This window comes from Lynx canadensis, chromosome A2 (genome assembly GCF_007474595.2).
Source record: "Lynx canadensis isolate LIC74 chromosome A2, mLynCan4.pri.v2, whole genome shotgun sequence".
In the NCBI taxonomy this organism is placed as follows: domain Eukaryota; kingdom Metazoa; phylum Chordata; class Mammalia; order Carnivora; family Felidae; genus Lynx; species Lynx canadensis.
This window is the reverse complement of record NC_044304.2, coordinates 98,940,168-98,955,111: the sequence shown is the minus strand read 5'-3', so window position 1 is coordinate 98,955,111 and position 14,944 is coordinate 98,940,168.

Sequence of the window (14,944 nt, the reverse complement as noted above, 5' to 3'; positions counted from 1 at the left end):
TGTTTCATCTTACTTTGTGTGTGTGTGTATATATAGTGTATATAGTGTGTATAGTTTATTTCCAGACTAGATGTATGTGTTTGCCTTACATGACCTCTATTCCAGGATCATTGTCTTAGCCTTGCATTATGTGTAATGATTAAGCACTTAGATGGAAAGATACTTTATACTCCTTTGCTTTTCTCTGTGTCCTCTTTCTTCATCTTCCCTTATCTTGAATTCTCTGTTCTGTGATTTTATTTTGGTTATAGTGTCTTCTCAAGTATTTTCCTCAGATTTGATGAAACGATAATATATTCAGTAATTCTTTGTACATTTGCAAACAACTTTTTACATCCCAGTAGTTGAATCTCAGAAACCTAATAAGCAAAAGAAGGCAGACACAAATGCATATATGCTGGATGATTCCATCTGTAGAAGCTTAAGAATAAGTAAAATTGATCTATGTGACAATGATTAGAAAAATGGTTACTTTGGAGAGAGGAATGAGAAAGTCTATTGGGGTGCTGGAAATGTCTGTTTCTTGTTTTATGCGGTGGTTACATGTATTTATACATAAGTAAAACTCACCAGGCTGTATGCTTAAGATTTTTGCACTTTACTGTATATGACATATACCTCAATAAAAAAAATAACAGCTTTGAAGGGAATGAAAAACATTAATAAATCAATAACTTAAGTATGAAAGAAAATTGAAAAAGAGAACCAAGAATGCCTTTACTCCATAAAAGGTACCAGACTAAAAACTGTTAAAGGCAATTTCTAGCAAAACTCTCAGGAACAAATATATTTAATGCTATCTAAAATGTTCTGATTTTTAAATATAGAAAATAAAAAGATTCCCAAATCATTCTGTAAAATGAAAAGATGACTTCGTATTTTTGTCCTTAAACTGGCTAGAAGAAAGAAGCATCAAGTACCCATATTCTAAGGAAAGCCACAAACATTGGAGACATCTGGACTTGTTAGGAGTGGCTGAACTAGTCCTCCTAAACCAATTCTATCTCCCCCCATTTAAGAGTGGTAGAACAAGGGAAAAGCTGAAAAGGCAGCGAGGCCTCCTCATTCCTCACCCCCTCCTCATTTTGCCACTCCCCACCGCCCAACCCCAGGACCCTTTGGCTACAGGTTAAGCTTTATCTGGAGGAAAACAGATTCAAACAATTAAGAATGTACATAGTTGACATCTATCCTGTCAAGTTCCTCAAAGATCCATAATACCCAGTCAGAATTTCCATCAAAAACTGGTCTCCATGTAAATAAGTCAATAATCCATGAAACATGACTTTTTAAAATTTAAATCTATTTAAAAGCTAGAAATCAGTTGGAAAGCATGACATACCAAGTGCATGCTACTCTTTTACAGAAGATAAACATGAATTTTAAGAGAACGATCAGTGAAGACAAAATCTGTTTATGTCAATCCAAGTTCCTCCTATTCTAGAAAAAGCATCTTCTGTAACATGCTTATATTTCTTCACTAAGGGCCACTTTCATCCTTTCTTTTTGAACTCTGCGCAAATGAAATTTCTGAAGCAATCATTGCATTTGCTGGAGCTGAGGGTCTGTTTGCATTTCCATTCATTTCCTCATTTCTGGGTTCTGCATTCAGGCATAGGGAGAAAAAAAGTTAATAGAGCAGCAAGCCTTGGTCTGAAATCAGCACTGAGAGTATCAGTGCACGTAGAAATAGATCTTTTTGCAAGGTTGAATGGGGCTGATAAAATAATAGATTGTCCTGCTGTGTGGAAGCGACAGGGATGCAGCTAATGGGACTCACACAGGTTCCCAGGACCCACCTAATAGTTGCACGGTTGCAGTGAGAATCCGATGAAAAAGCAAGCTCTAAGTAAGGCGCTAGAGTTAAATTAACCCAATATATAAAGTCTCTCTCTATCTCTCACTCTGTGTGTGTGTGTGTGTGTGTGTATTGGGAGGCAAAATTAACCATTAACGTACACTAGTTTGATATATCCAGCTTCTGTTGCGAGTTCTAGCAATGTTTTAGCAGTCCTTTTGGAAACACGCCTCATGTTTCAACCATATCCTGCTGAAAGAACAGGCTCCCAGGGACATGGGGGTGTATATGCCATTAAAACCCATCAACTGCATTGTTAAATTATACAAATATCTCCATGCAGTTATCAACAGAAATGTAATCTTCTGAACAATATCATACAAATAAAATATTTCAGGAGACACGGCAGAAGTCAAAACGCCCATTTGGAATCCCCAATACTTAGACTGTTCTTGGTGATTTCTAGCTCATTCAGCATCTTCAGAGCCAGAGGGACATATTCTGCAACTAGAAAGGGCAACATATCAGGGCAACTTCATTCTCTCCCCATAGGCTGACCTGTGGCTTTTGGCTCTGTCACTCCTATCTTGACAGACAGAAAGAATGCACAAGGAATGTGTCATTTGGATTTGGGAGGTAAAGGTGGTGGTAAAAAAGAGTTGGTAACCATACAATGAGTACTCATCAGTCAAATTAAGAAGTGTGTGTGGTGGGTTTTGGGGGGAGGCACCTGTTTTAAGAGGAAAGAATAAATAGCTCTAGCTAATAAATGCGTTCTCACAGTAAAGCAAAGTATGCACATGTTATTTCCTTTTGTAGGGTTTGTAACCACTTCCTTTAGCTTTGTTCATTTTTACCAAGAATAGAATCTTAAGTTAAATGGAAAGAGCTAAAATGCTGGAATATGGAATCTTGGGATTAATGAACTAGTAAGGGACACTGCCCTTCCAGGGGCCTGGGGAGGCTATACTGTGTAGCTTTCCCTACACCCCTGAAAGTGCAATTCCTGACCCTACCTTATTTCAAGGTTCTACCAGGATACAGGGCTATGTGTGCTTCTCCAGTCCCTGTATAAAGAATTAGAATATTAGGACATAATGCAACTCCTCAGTGTAACTCCATGTTAGGTCCTGGAAGAGTCAAACATTGAGGTATTGAGGAGGCAACCAGGGACAATCCAGCAGGTCCTAACACATGCCCCTGTGAGCAATGTTGCAATCAGCTCACAAGCCAAAAGAACTTGAGTTTATAGAGAGGTGGGAACAATAGCATAGACTAGGCAGGCTTGGCCTTGCAAAGAATCTGTGAGACACCCTCAACATTACCTTCCTCTGAAAGGCTTGGAGACCTGGGGGACGTTAAGAAGACTAGTAGTCATTCTAGATGCTTGGAACTCGGCCTTTCTCCTACATGCACTTCTTGTCTGGTCGCATCAAAAAAATGTAAGGTTGAGGAATGACCTGAATGTTAGAAGATTTTGCTCCAGATAGGAGCAAAGGAGCAGAGCCCAGCATCCACGTAACTGTATGCTCTATCCGCTTCAGTTGCTCCCTGAGGTGTATCTATGTCCTCACCAATGCAGCGTGACCAAAATCAAATTCTGCCATGGGTGCCTCTGAGTGACATGGGTAGTGCTACTTCTTAGAACTGTTTCTGAGCTTATCATGCTACCCACGGTAGGTTTTCAATAAATGCACTGAATGATAATATTCCACCTTGAGTTGTTCCTTACCTATGACTTGTTTCCCCAATAGGATCAGAAGCTGGGACAACATGTTACATTTCATCACGTGCCTCACAGTTCCTCAGCGAGCACCACACGCAAGAGTGCTCTGTAGAAACACTGATTCCTTAATAGTTTTCTGTGCTTACAAATAGATGGACATTTTCTACTTATGCTTATTTCTTCATTTACATTATTCAATGTGTGGCCTTTCAAACTTTCACCAGCAATGACTGCTAGTCTAACACACCAGCCCTAAGTGGATTTAGTCTTCCCAGTTCTGGTAGAGAAATGCAAGAGACAGAACATCTCATCAATTTTATATATTTTGGTAATTCATATCCTCTTACCGAGAATTACAACCAAAAGAAAAAAAAAAAAAAAACCAGAAACATTGTCCGGTAGGTAAATATAAATTTTCTCTCATTCCTTATATTTATCCATTTTCAAGACCACTTTCCATTTATTTAGTTCTTTTTTTCTGAAGTGTTTCTAAGGAAAAATAAAAGCATATTTCCCTTGAGGTATACTGTTTGGAATGAATTATTCAAAGGGCAACCCAGCAATGTGTGGGTTTCCATAGGTAACATGGCCATCCACCACTTTAAGGAAACACAATATAAATAGATAAAGCAGTTAGCAGGTAATTACATGCATTAAAGAAAGATTTTCCACTTTCCAGAGAATTACTGCAAGCTCCCACGTTGCACTGAACATGAATTTCAACTTTTAAATTCTGATTTGCATAAAACTTTTCATAACAGAGGAGTACCTATCATAAGAATTTCTCCTTTACTAGGATTTGGCTTGGCCCACACAGACTCGTTAAGTGGCAGCAGATATGCATTTCAAAGCTTTTTTGGAAATGCCAATCCTACATTGAAAAACCTGTGTGAGCTGCAATTAGGAAAGCCAGACCTAAGGATGAACATTATCTGCTAATTATAATGAGGAGGAGCCTGAGGGAGAATCTTCTAAGCCTGTGAGATTGCATCTGCATTTAAAAGAGTGATGTCAGACCCCTCTACAGCTGTGACCCTCAGGTCTAAGCCAATCAAAGGCTCAGTGTGCAGCTGGGCTAGGTCATTTGTTCTCCTAGATCTTATCAGACTTGACTCCTCCCGTTAGAACTCCCCTTTCTCACTTTCAGCCTCAATTTTCCTCTATTCACAAATACTCAGAATAGAAAGGAGCTTAAAGGTCTTCTAATCCACTGATTTTCAAACTTTTTTTTTTAAATCAAGGAATCCTTTCCTCAAATGAAGGTTCACCCAGAAACCCAAGAGGTAAAACAGAGACACCTGGATGTGCTCTGGTTGATGAGGGGAGCCGGGCCAGCAGCCCACCTGTGGCACTGACCTGCCCCCTCCCAATAAAGACTTCAAGATAGAAATGCCACTCCCTCCACATACAAATGAAGAAACTGGAGGTTGGATTCAGTGTTTCTCAAGAGAGGCATTATTGGCACTCGGGGTCAGAAATAACCTTCCTGTGTAGGATTGATTCTTCATAAGTCACTGAGCTTCCCTCGCTAGGTGCCTGTAGTACCCTTCCATACTTGCTTTGACCAAAATCAGGTCTGGTTCTTCCTGGGCTGAGAATCACATGACCCTGGTATGATTTGCCCATGGTTAGTCAGAGGGCAAGGCCAAGATGAACACAGCTTTCCTGATTCTCAGCCTGTTGTTTCCTCTCCAGCATGTGGACTTTCCTGCCATCAACAGATTTCCCTCCTTCACCCCTTTTGAAATTTGCCCTAACAGGCCCCTGTCTACTGAAGTCTGGCTTCTACTGGTCCATGAGGCTGCCTTATTGTACCACTGCCATTGTTGCTCCTAGTGTGGAAGCCAGGCAGGCTCTCCCATCTAGAATAGAGATTAACGTAGACAAAGAAAAGATATCCCCAGCACTTTCTCAGTTTATAATTAGCACAGATTTAACCCCTGTCCCCATGGCCAATACAGCTTCTTAGTGAGATGTGCTTTTCAATTTGCTAGCCCAGAACTGATTTTTTTTTTCATCCCAAATTGTACTGTTGATTCTGAATCATCTATATTTTATATAACCTTGATTCTAGTAGATCATTTCTTGGCTGCAATCCTCAGCAAACAGCAAAGGCTTTGGACCAAAGAAAGCTGGTTTGATTCTTATCTTCTCCATTCGTCAGCTGGGTGACTTTCTAAAGGACATCCACATTTTCTGAGCCTCGGTTTCCTCATTTGTAAACTGGGGAGAAAATTTCCCTTGCAAGATCCAATGCAATAATGCACATACAGTACTTAGCACTATTAATTGCTTGTTAAATGGCTGGTGTCACTGTTAAGATTATCACCTTCACCATTTCACCACCTTGGTATAATTTGTTGAATAAAGTAAATTCCCCCTAAGGTAAATTTCATAAGGTTGTCACATGGAGGTAGTTAAGCACCCGCATCCTAGATACCTTGCTCAGAGTTTCCCCATCAACTTTCAAGCTTACCCAGTAATGTCAGCCTGTATTGGAGGAGAGCGATAGACTCCCGTCCTCCTCCTGCATTAAGACTGGTGGATATCCCTGTAGTTGTCCAAGAGATCTTATTTCCCACTGATAGAGGGGTCGGCAAATTTCCAGACCTTTTAAAATGGGTTTTTACCAACAGTCTATCAAGTCTCCAGAGGGAACTATCATGTCTGAGACAGCCAGGATCCTTTTATTACTGACAGTTTGAGCTGTGTGGTTGAAATCATTTTTGACAAGAAAAAAACAGGCTCAAGTACAACGAAAGCACAGACTGTCCACAGTGACCAATTTTCAAACTTCAAAATCTGCACAAGTGCTTAATTATGCCACACAAAAAAGAATTTCCATCAAAGTTTGATGTAAATTTTTGTCTTTTGCACTCAGTGCTCAAAAACAGTTGAACAATTTCAAAAATCACAGCTATTAAGTCATCTAAACCAAACACATTGTTCTGAGATATTTGCCAAAAGTTGTTTCCGCACACAATTTGCTTTGCTGAATCAATTAGTTTTTGCAAAGTTTTATTTGTGTAGAGCATTTGTTAGATGCCTGCTTAAAATCTATCCATATGGTTAGCGTTTTAAACAATATGTACAGATGTTAAGTGTGTTTATGAAAATGTACGCTTTATTGAAAATAGTTAAGACTCAATAAATCATAACAAATTGAATATTACATTCCATGTTGGGATTCTTTTCATAGAACAGATTCAGCAGCTCTTCTTAATAGAGAGACTGCATGTGTTTCTGAGGAAATTTTGCCCAAGGAAAGACTGGCGCAGATTCCCTAGCTACATTTCCTTGCTCTTTTTATTCTCAACGAAACAATAATTATTCAATTAATCTTGTCAACAAGTGGAGGCTGGATTCATTTCAGTTGTTTACTAATTATTGTTGGATAGATCTTTAGATCCTTGAAAATGTTGTCCAATTGCGACAAACTACTAATGAAGCAAGACTTGGTTAATTACGGAATAAGAGCAATTAGCTTGTCAGCAGTTAATTCCAGCCCTCCCTGGAGAAATGCTACATTTAGGGATACGTACCACAGGAGCTATTGACCTCTAAACCTTCCTCCTTTTCTGTCACTGCTGTTTAATGGAAAGTCACTTATTTTGTCAGGCTAATAACTGAGATAATGAAGTAGCCTATGGCTCCAGCTTGCTACTCTGTTTTTCTCTTGCTAATTTTAGAAAGTTTAAAAATAGATGAATGGATCTATTTTGGACATTATTTAAAAAGGAAAACCAAGGTGGGACTTCACAGAATCCATTCAGGCCTGTTGCCCACCCCCAATGTTATCTGGATCTCATTAGTCCTCACAGAGCTTTCTCTGCCAAGACAAGTTGGTTGTGAAATTTTTTAATTAAAAAGCTTTTTTGATCCAAACCAGTTGTGTTTGAAAATTTGATTTAATGGGATGTGGGAAGATGATTCTAAAAGATATTCTCTTGTTTCCATGTTTACTGACAAAAACTATCTTTAAAAAACAATGGAATTAGGTAATTCAGCTGTAGCTTTTGTGTGTGTGAGGGGAAGGTGGGTGAAGCTGGAATGAGGGTTACTTATCATAATAGATCTTAAAAAATATCCTAGGACAACTTGACAAACTTGACTTTACCAAAGAGTAATAATTTAAGCCAGGATGATTGTTCTAATCTTGGACCTCCCAGTTTCAGTGTAAATTCTCTGCAGAACATTCCCTTCACATCTAGACTGTGGCTAAATCTGGCTGAGACTCAGACTGAAATATTTCACTGAACCAATTTGCTGTTTCCTGTCTCCCCATTCTTCCAAAAGGCTGGGATGGGAAAGTGCCAGCTGTGCCTCTTGGAAGACCAGGCAGGGCCATGTCTGTCTTCCCCATGGTCTGCTTCAGAACTTCACTTCCCTCACCATTACCTTTCTCCTTGGGAGCAAAGGATACAAAAGTAACACAGAAGAGGAAATGAAATGGAGGCATTTTAAGACAGTTCAAAACACTCAAAAAAAAGACTATTCTAATTATAAAATATTGCTATCTGTTGATGTATCTCACATAGCGTATGTATTTTGTTCTTACTAGAATAGTGGATATGCAGAACAAAACTAACTCAATTATTTTCATCTGACTTCTTGATATGCACATATTCCACCAATATACTGCACCTTCAGTTTAGTGATGAGTAAAGAAAGACTGAAAGGAAAAGGAGCTATGGGCTGCCTTATCTTCCCCTTTCCTTTATGTCATCATTTTCAGTATAAGTGATTGACTAATACAGCAGAGTGATACAAGTAAGAGAAGATAGGCCTGGGTTCCCTGGTATTTGTGTGTCTTAGAACACTAATGCTTTTCTCATGTGTTTGAAACAAATTCTGGTCTGAATAGAAAGCATGGTCTTTTGGGGCTGTTAATAGTAGCCCACACTCACTCCTAGATGTAACATACTTACTTTGTACTTGCTTTCAGTGTTGCTGAACTCTCACACATGGTAGGTTCACCTGAACTGAGTCCTTACAGGGGCATTGTGAATGCTATCTACGAATGGGGCATCTGGGAGGAGACGGAACTTTATTGCATGTACCTTCTCTGCTCAAATGCATGTTTTTTTGTTCCATTAGACTTCATGCATGAAACATAAGTTCCAAGACAAAATTACTAAGAATTTCAAAATAGAGACAGCGGAGAGATAAACCAAGCATGGGGGGCTTTCCAGCACAGAGTTCTGTGCAATGGCACAGGTCACATGCCCATGAAGTCAGTTCTGGGTAGGTGGTTGTACCAAAGGGAATGCAGGCTACAGAATGGAAGGCTGAATTCCAGGATAGGGAAAATGAGGAACAGGGGAGGTGAAACACCCCTAATTCTTGCTTTAAGCAATTGCTCTCACTTTTGCCAGGAAGTGAGAGTACCAACAACAAATGGGCCTTGTACCAAGAGAACACCAGGCTGCAGGCTGTTGCTGGCAAGAGTATCAGAGGTGACTTACCCCTCAATAAATACAAAGTAATTCCTCTCAAGTTGTTATTCAGCATTTTATGGACCCAATTTAGCCTTTGTGCTAAATTACCTTCTACTAAGCACAAAAGTATGTGAATTTTTGTTTCATTTTTGTGGGCATCTGGCAACAACCAGTCTGGTTAAATAAAAGTTTATTATAATTTTTCAACTGATTTAGTAAAATTGGTATAAATATGTAGGTTTGGTAAATTAAACAGCTTTCAAAGTCCTTTAAACTCATTACATTTGCAACCACTTTAGAATTTACAAAGTGCTTTTACCTTTAGAATCCCCATTTAACCCCCATAATAACTCTGTGAGGTAGAATAGGCAGACGTCATTATTCCTGCGTATGGGCACGTTTACCAGGCCTCTGAATTGAATTCCATGAACCTACAGCTCTCCATGGCCTCGGCTGATTAGAAAGGTGGAGATGCTTAAAGCAAGGGAAATCAGACCATAAGCTAGACAGTGAAGGACCTTGTGCGACCAGACTCTGAAGATGAACTGAGTCAATTGGATATATCTCTCAGCAGAGGTAAGGTAATTTGTCCAATACAGACCTCTTTATAAAGCTCATACTGAGTCGCAAATTTCTAAAACAGATCTATTGAGACACTTTCTCAAATTGCCTCCTTCCTGGTATTCTCCATTTCAGTAAAAGGCACTTCTATCCACGTATTTGTTTGGCCAAAGCCAAGGAGTTTTATCCTTGAGTCCTCCTTTTCCCTGCATCCAAACTCTCAGCAAGCTCTACCAGCTCTGTTGATAAATTTAGTCTATCTGCTTCTTTTCATCATGGCTGCCCCCCCGTGACACCAGCTACAATCAGTTCTTGCCTACCTTTGCAATAGCCACAAAGCCGGTCTCCCTGCTTCCATTCTTGCTCTGTTGTAATACATTTGCCACACAATTACCATGTATAGAACTTTATAAAATTCAAGTCAAACCATTTACATGCTTCAGAAGTTTCAAAAGTTCTTTATTGTTCAAGAAATCATTGCCCTAACTTCCAAGGGTCTGCATGATCTGGAACTTGTATCCCTCTACAAACCTGACTCATATCAATCAGCCACACTGGCCTTCCTTTGGTAATGGGAGCCCATCAAGCTCTCTCTCCCTCAGAGCTTTTGTACTTGCTAGTCCCTCTGCCTGGAATGTTCTTCTGCCAACTCTTTGCAATGCTTATTTTCTAATATATTCATTTAAAACTTATTTATTTCTTTTGGGGGGGAAGGGCAGAGAGAGAGGGAGAGAGAGACTCCCAAGCAGGCTCTGAGCTGTCAGTGCAGAGCACAAAGCGGGGCTCAAATCCACAAACCCTGAGATCATGGCCTGGGCAGAAGTCAGATCCTTTACTGACTGAGCCACCCAGGTGCCCCTACAATGCTTATTTTGAAATCATTTGGGGGGTGGGGATTAATTTAAATATCACCTCCACAAGGAGGGCCTTCACTGATGTCCCCATCTGAAGTAATTCTCCACCCCCAGTTATGTATGCCCTATCCAGCTCCTATTTATTCCCATCATAGAATGTGTCACAATCTGTCTTATTTATCAGTGACTTAATTTATTTATTGATCTTCCCCCCATGAAAATATAAGTTTCATGAGAGCAAGGACCTTGTCTAAATTGTTTATCATTGTGTCCCTAGCACATAAAACAGTACCTGGAATATAACAGGTGCTTAATAATTTTTTTTATTTAAATGAAGAATAGGGAAGTAGCCAAATGGATATATCAAAGTTGCCTGATGTAGTGGAGATTGGGGCAACATGAAATATATTGAAGGCTATGTGCAGGTGGAGGAAATAAAAATTATGCATCAAGAAAGGAGAAATGGAAAATGAACATGATTGCAGAAATGAGCCAAAATCTGAAAAAGAATGAATACATGCCCTAGAGCTGCCTTCAAGTGAGAATAATGTCTTAACTCAAGCACGGATGTGTCCTAATAACAAACTCCAGACACCAAAGTCCCAAGATTTTTAAAATAGAAAACTAAAGGTAATTCTGCAATCTTTTCTTCTACTACTGTGGATTTCATCAAGATTCTTTTAGCTACAAATAACAGATATATAATTCAAGCTAGCATGAAGAAAAAAGAGGCTTTTATTGACTAATAAAACTAGGAAGTCTAAGGACATGGTTTAGACTGGTTTAGGCATGGCTGGACCTCGAAGCTCAAATTATATCATTTACTCTCTCTCTCTCTCTTAATCTCTCTCTCTCTCTCTCTTTGTTTACATGTACCTTTCTTTGTCAGACTGTGAGAGTCTTAACTTCAGGATCAGTGAATCAGTGCTCAGCATCATAGATGCCCCATAAACAAATGGATGTGTGACTATTCACATTTAAAGGTCACACAAGTAATGAATTCTTCAAAACTTACGTGACATTATAAGACTTATGGAGAAGAGCTGTGACTTTTTCAGCTACTGCAGCAAAAGCCTTAATTTGGGAATTAATGTTGAAAAGAAGCAAAACAATTCTCCACTGAGTAAATACAAAAGGCCTTAGAATGTTCTACTGAAGTAACTTGCATCATTTGAGTTCTGGAAGTTCAGGGTACTTTTCAATTTTTGAGTTCCTTTCACAGTCCTTCCAACTGTCAGTATTCCAAACAAGCAGTTATCCAGTGCCCACCTAGTTAGTGGATGCCATAGGAGTCTGACTGCACCAGTGCCTAGGGACAGAAAGGTGAGTGAGACATGTTACCTGACATTGAGGAGATGCACTATAGTCCATAAAGCAGTCAGACACAGCAGCCTATGTGATCCTTTAACATCAGGTAAATCATGTCACTCTTCTGGGCAAGACCCCCACTGATTTCCCTTCTCACCTGTGATAATCTCCAGACTTCTTACCATGACCTACAAGACCCTCACAGCATGGCCTCCACCTACATTTCTGACCTCATCTTCCACCACTTCAGTACAACCAGGTTTCTATCTTAAGCCCTTGAACTATTTCTCTGCCTGAAACACTCTTCCCCAGATATCCATAGTTCAGTCCCTCACTTCCTTTAGATCTATGCTTAAATGCTTTCTTTTTTTAAAAAAAAAATTTTTTAACGTTTATTTATTTTTGAGACAGAGAGAGACAGAGCATGAACGGGGGAGGGGCAGAGAGAGAGGGAGACACAGAATCAGAAACAGGCTCTAGGCTCTGAGCCATCAGCCCAGATCCCGAGGCGGGGCTCGAACTCACGGACTGCAAGATCGTGACCTGAGCCGAAGTCGGATGCTCAACCGACTGAGCCACCCAGGTGCCCCTTAAATGCTTTCTTAACGAAAAAGACTTTCCTCTCCAGACTACCCAACACCCAGTTCCCAGCACCATTCCCAAGCCCCTGTACCAGGCATTCTCTTTTTTTCAAGTACTTACAGCTAATTGATGCATATATTTTTTGACAGTATCTCTGTCTCTCATACACACACACAACTGTAAGCTCCATTAAATAGGAACTTGCAGTTTAAAAATTTTTTTTTTCAACGTTTATTTATTTTTGGGACAGAGAGAGACAGAGCATGAATGGGGGAGGGGCAGAGAGAGAGGGAGACACAGAACCGGAAACAGGCTCCAGGCTCTGAGCCATCAGCCCAGAGCCCGACGCGGGGCTCGAACTCCCGGACCGCGAGATCGTGACCTGGCTGAAGTCGGACGCTTAACCGACTGCGCCACCCAGGCGCCCCGGAACTTGCAGTTTTATTCATATTCAACAAGTAGCTGTTGAGTTAATGAGTGAATGAATGAATACTTTAATACAAACTTTTTCAATGTATATTATATACAATTACAAAAATTATTCTCTTAATACTGCACTGATGATAACTTTTGCTAATGAAAACTGAATCCCAGTGTTTAGTTAGTGCCTGGCTTTAGCTAGTGAGGCTATTTCTTATTTCTAAAGAACCATTAAAAGCAAAACACTGAACCAGATAATGTGAAGGGCTCATATAGGGTTAAAATAAGATTCAGACTTTCAGGAGACTGACCTGGTAGAAGAGAGAAAATCCACATTGTCATACAAATGCAGTCAGCAACAGGAGTCTAAAGACAGACCGTGAAGGCTCAGAAGAGAGAGAGAATTTTTGTGGGGAGAATTAGAGAAGACTTGAAGGAAGAGCTGGTGTTTCAGTTAGAAACTGAGGAATAAGTAGACATACAGGAAAGACAATTACCCACAGAAGAGACTTGGAAAACAAAATTATGATCCCACAGGAGAAAGTCCAGTCTAACTTGACTAACACTTCTGGGAATACAGGAGAAAATATGAAATGATCCATTGAGGTCATAGGAGCCTGTGAAGATATGAAGTAATTTAGGCTGTGGGAGGCTGTTGTGTAAACCTGTGCTCAAATATACACTGGGCCTCTTGGACAAATGTAACATTTTGAACCTGGTTCTTTAGCAAAATTCAAGTATCAATGCCTCCTTATCAGAGTTCTAACAAAAGAGCATGGTTGAAAGTACTGCCACACGTTATATTTCATTAATGTGGGGTTTTTGTGTTTATTATTGAGAAGACATTGCCTAATCATGGAAGCAATTTGAACAAAGGCATGACACAGTTAGAGCTTTTCCTTATTATCAAATTACTTGACAATCTAGTGTGATTTGGTTTTCTTGTGAACCAGCGTTTTTGAAATGCCAAACACAATTTCCTATTCCCCTATGTCAGCCAAAGACATAATGATAACATTAGCCTCTTTTTTATACATAGGCCACAACATGGAGTATCTGAACTTAAACATTCAGAAAAAGTTGGAAAAAGTTATGATGTGATACAGCCTGACTACAAGTTTGATGCTGCCTCTTCCAGGCACTGGCTGTGTGACCACCCAGGACACAATTTCTCTGTGTCTAGTGGTTGGTGTTGTGAGAATGAAATAAAATAATGCATTAGAAGTACTTAGTATAGGGGCGCCTGGGAGGTGCAGTCGGTTAAGCGTCCGACTTCAGCCAGGTCACGATCTCGCGGTCCGGGAGTTCGAGCCCCGCGTCGGGCTCTGGGCTGATGGCTCAGAGCCTGGAGCCTGTTTCCGATTCTGTGTCCCCCTCTCTCTCTGCCCCTCGCCCATTCAAGCTCTGTCTCTCTCTGTCCCAAAAATAAATAAACGTTGAAAAAAAAATTAAAAAAAAAAAGTACTTAGTATAGAGCTGGGCATATAGTGAGTACTTAACAAATATTAGTTATTGTAATGTGATTGAAGTTTTCTTAGATCCTAGCCTGATGAGGATATAAAACTTAGTAAATTGGTTTTCACACTCTTTGTTAACAATATGAGCTATAAAAGTTGGAGTTTGGAACAGTAGCAAATTTCATAAGTTTGAAAGGTATGAAAAATTAGACTTCATCAAAATCAAAAACTTTTGTGTATCAAAGGACACTGTCAAGAAAGTAAAAAGACAACCGGTAGAAGAAGAGAAAATATTTGCACATCATACATCTGATAAGGGTTTAATATCCAAAACATATAATGAACTCTTACAATTCAACAATAAAAAAGACAAAGAACCTTATTTTAAAATGAACAAAATACTTAAATAGACATTTTAGACATTTCTCCAAAGAAGATATGCAAAAGGCCAATAAGCACACGAAAAAATAAATGTCACTAGTCATTAGAGAAATGGCAAATCAAAACCACAATGAGATACCACTTCACACCCACTAGCATGGCTATAAAAATAACACACACACACACACACAAACACACACACACGCGCACACGTGCATGCACACATACACATACACACAAACCCAGAAGATAACAAATGTTGGCGAAGATATGTACCTTGCCGGTGAGAATTTAAAATGATTCAACTGCTGTGGAACACAATTTGGTAATTTCTCATGAAGTTAAATATAGAATTGCCATATGACTCATCAATGCCACTCCTAGGTACATACCCTAGAGAATTATAAACATGTACTCAA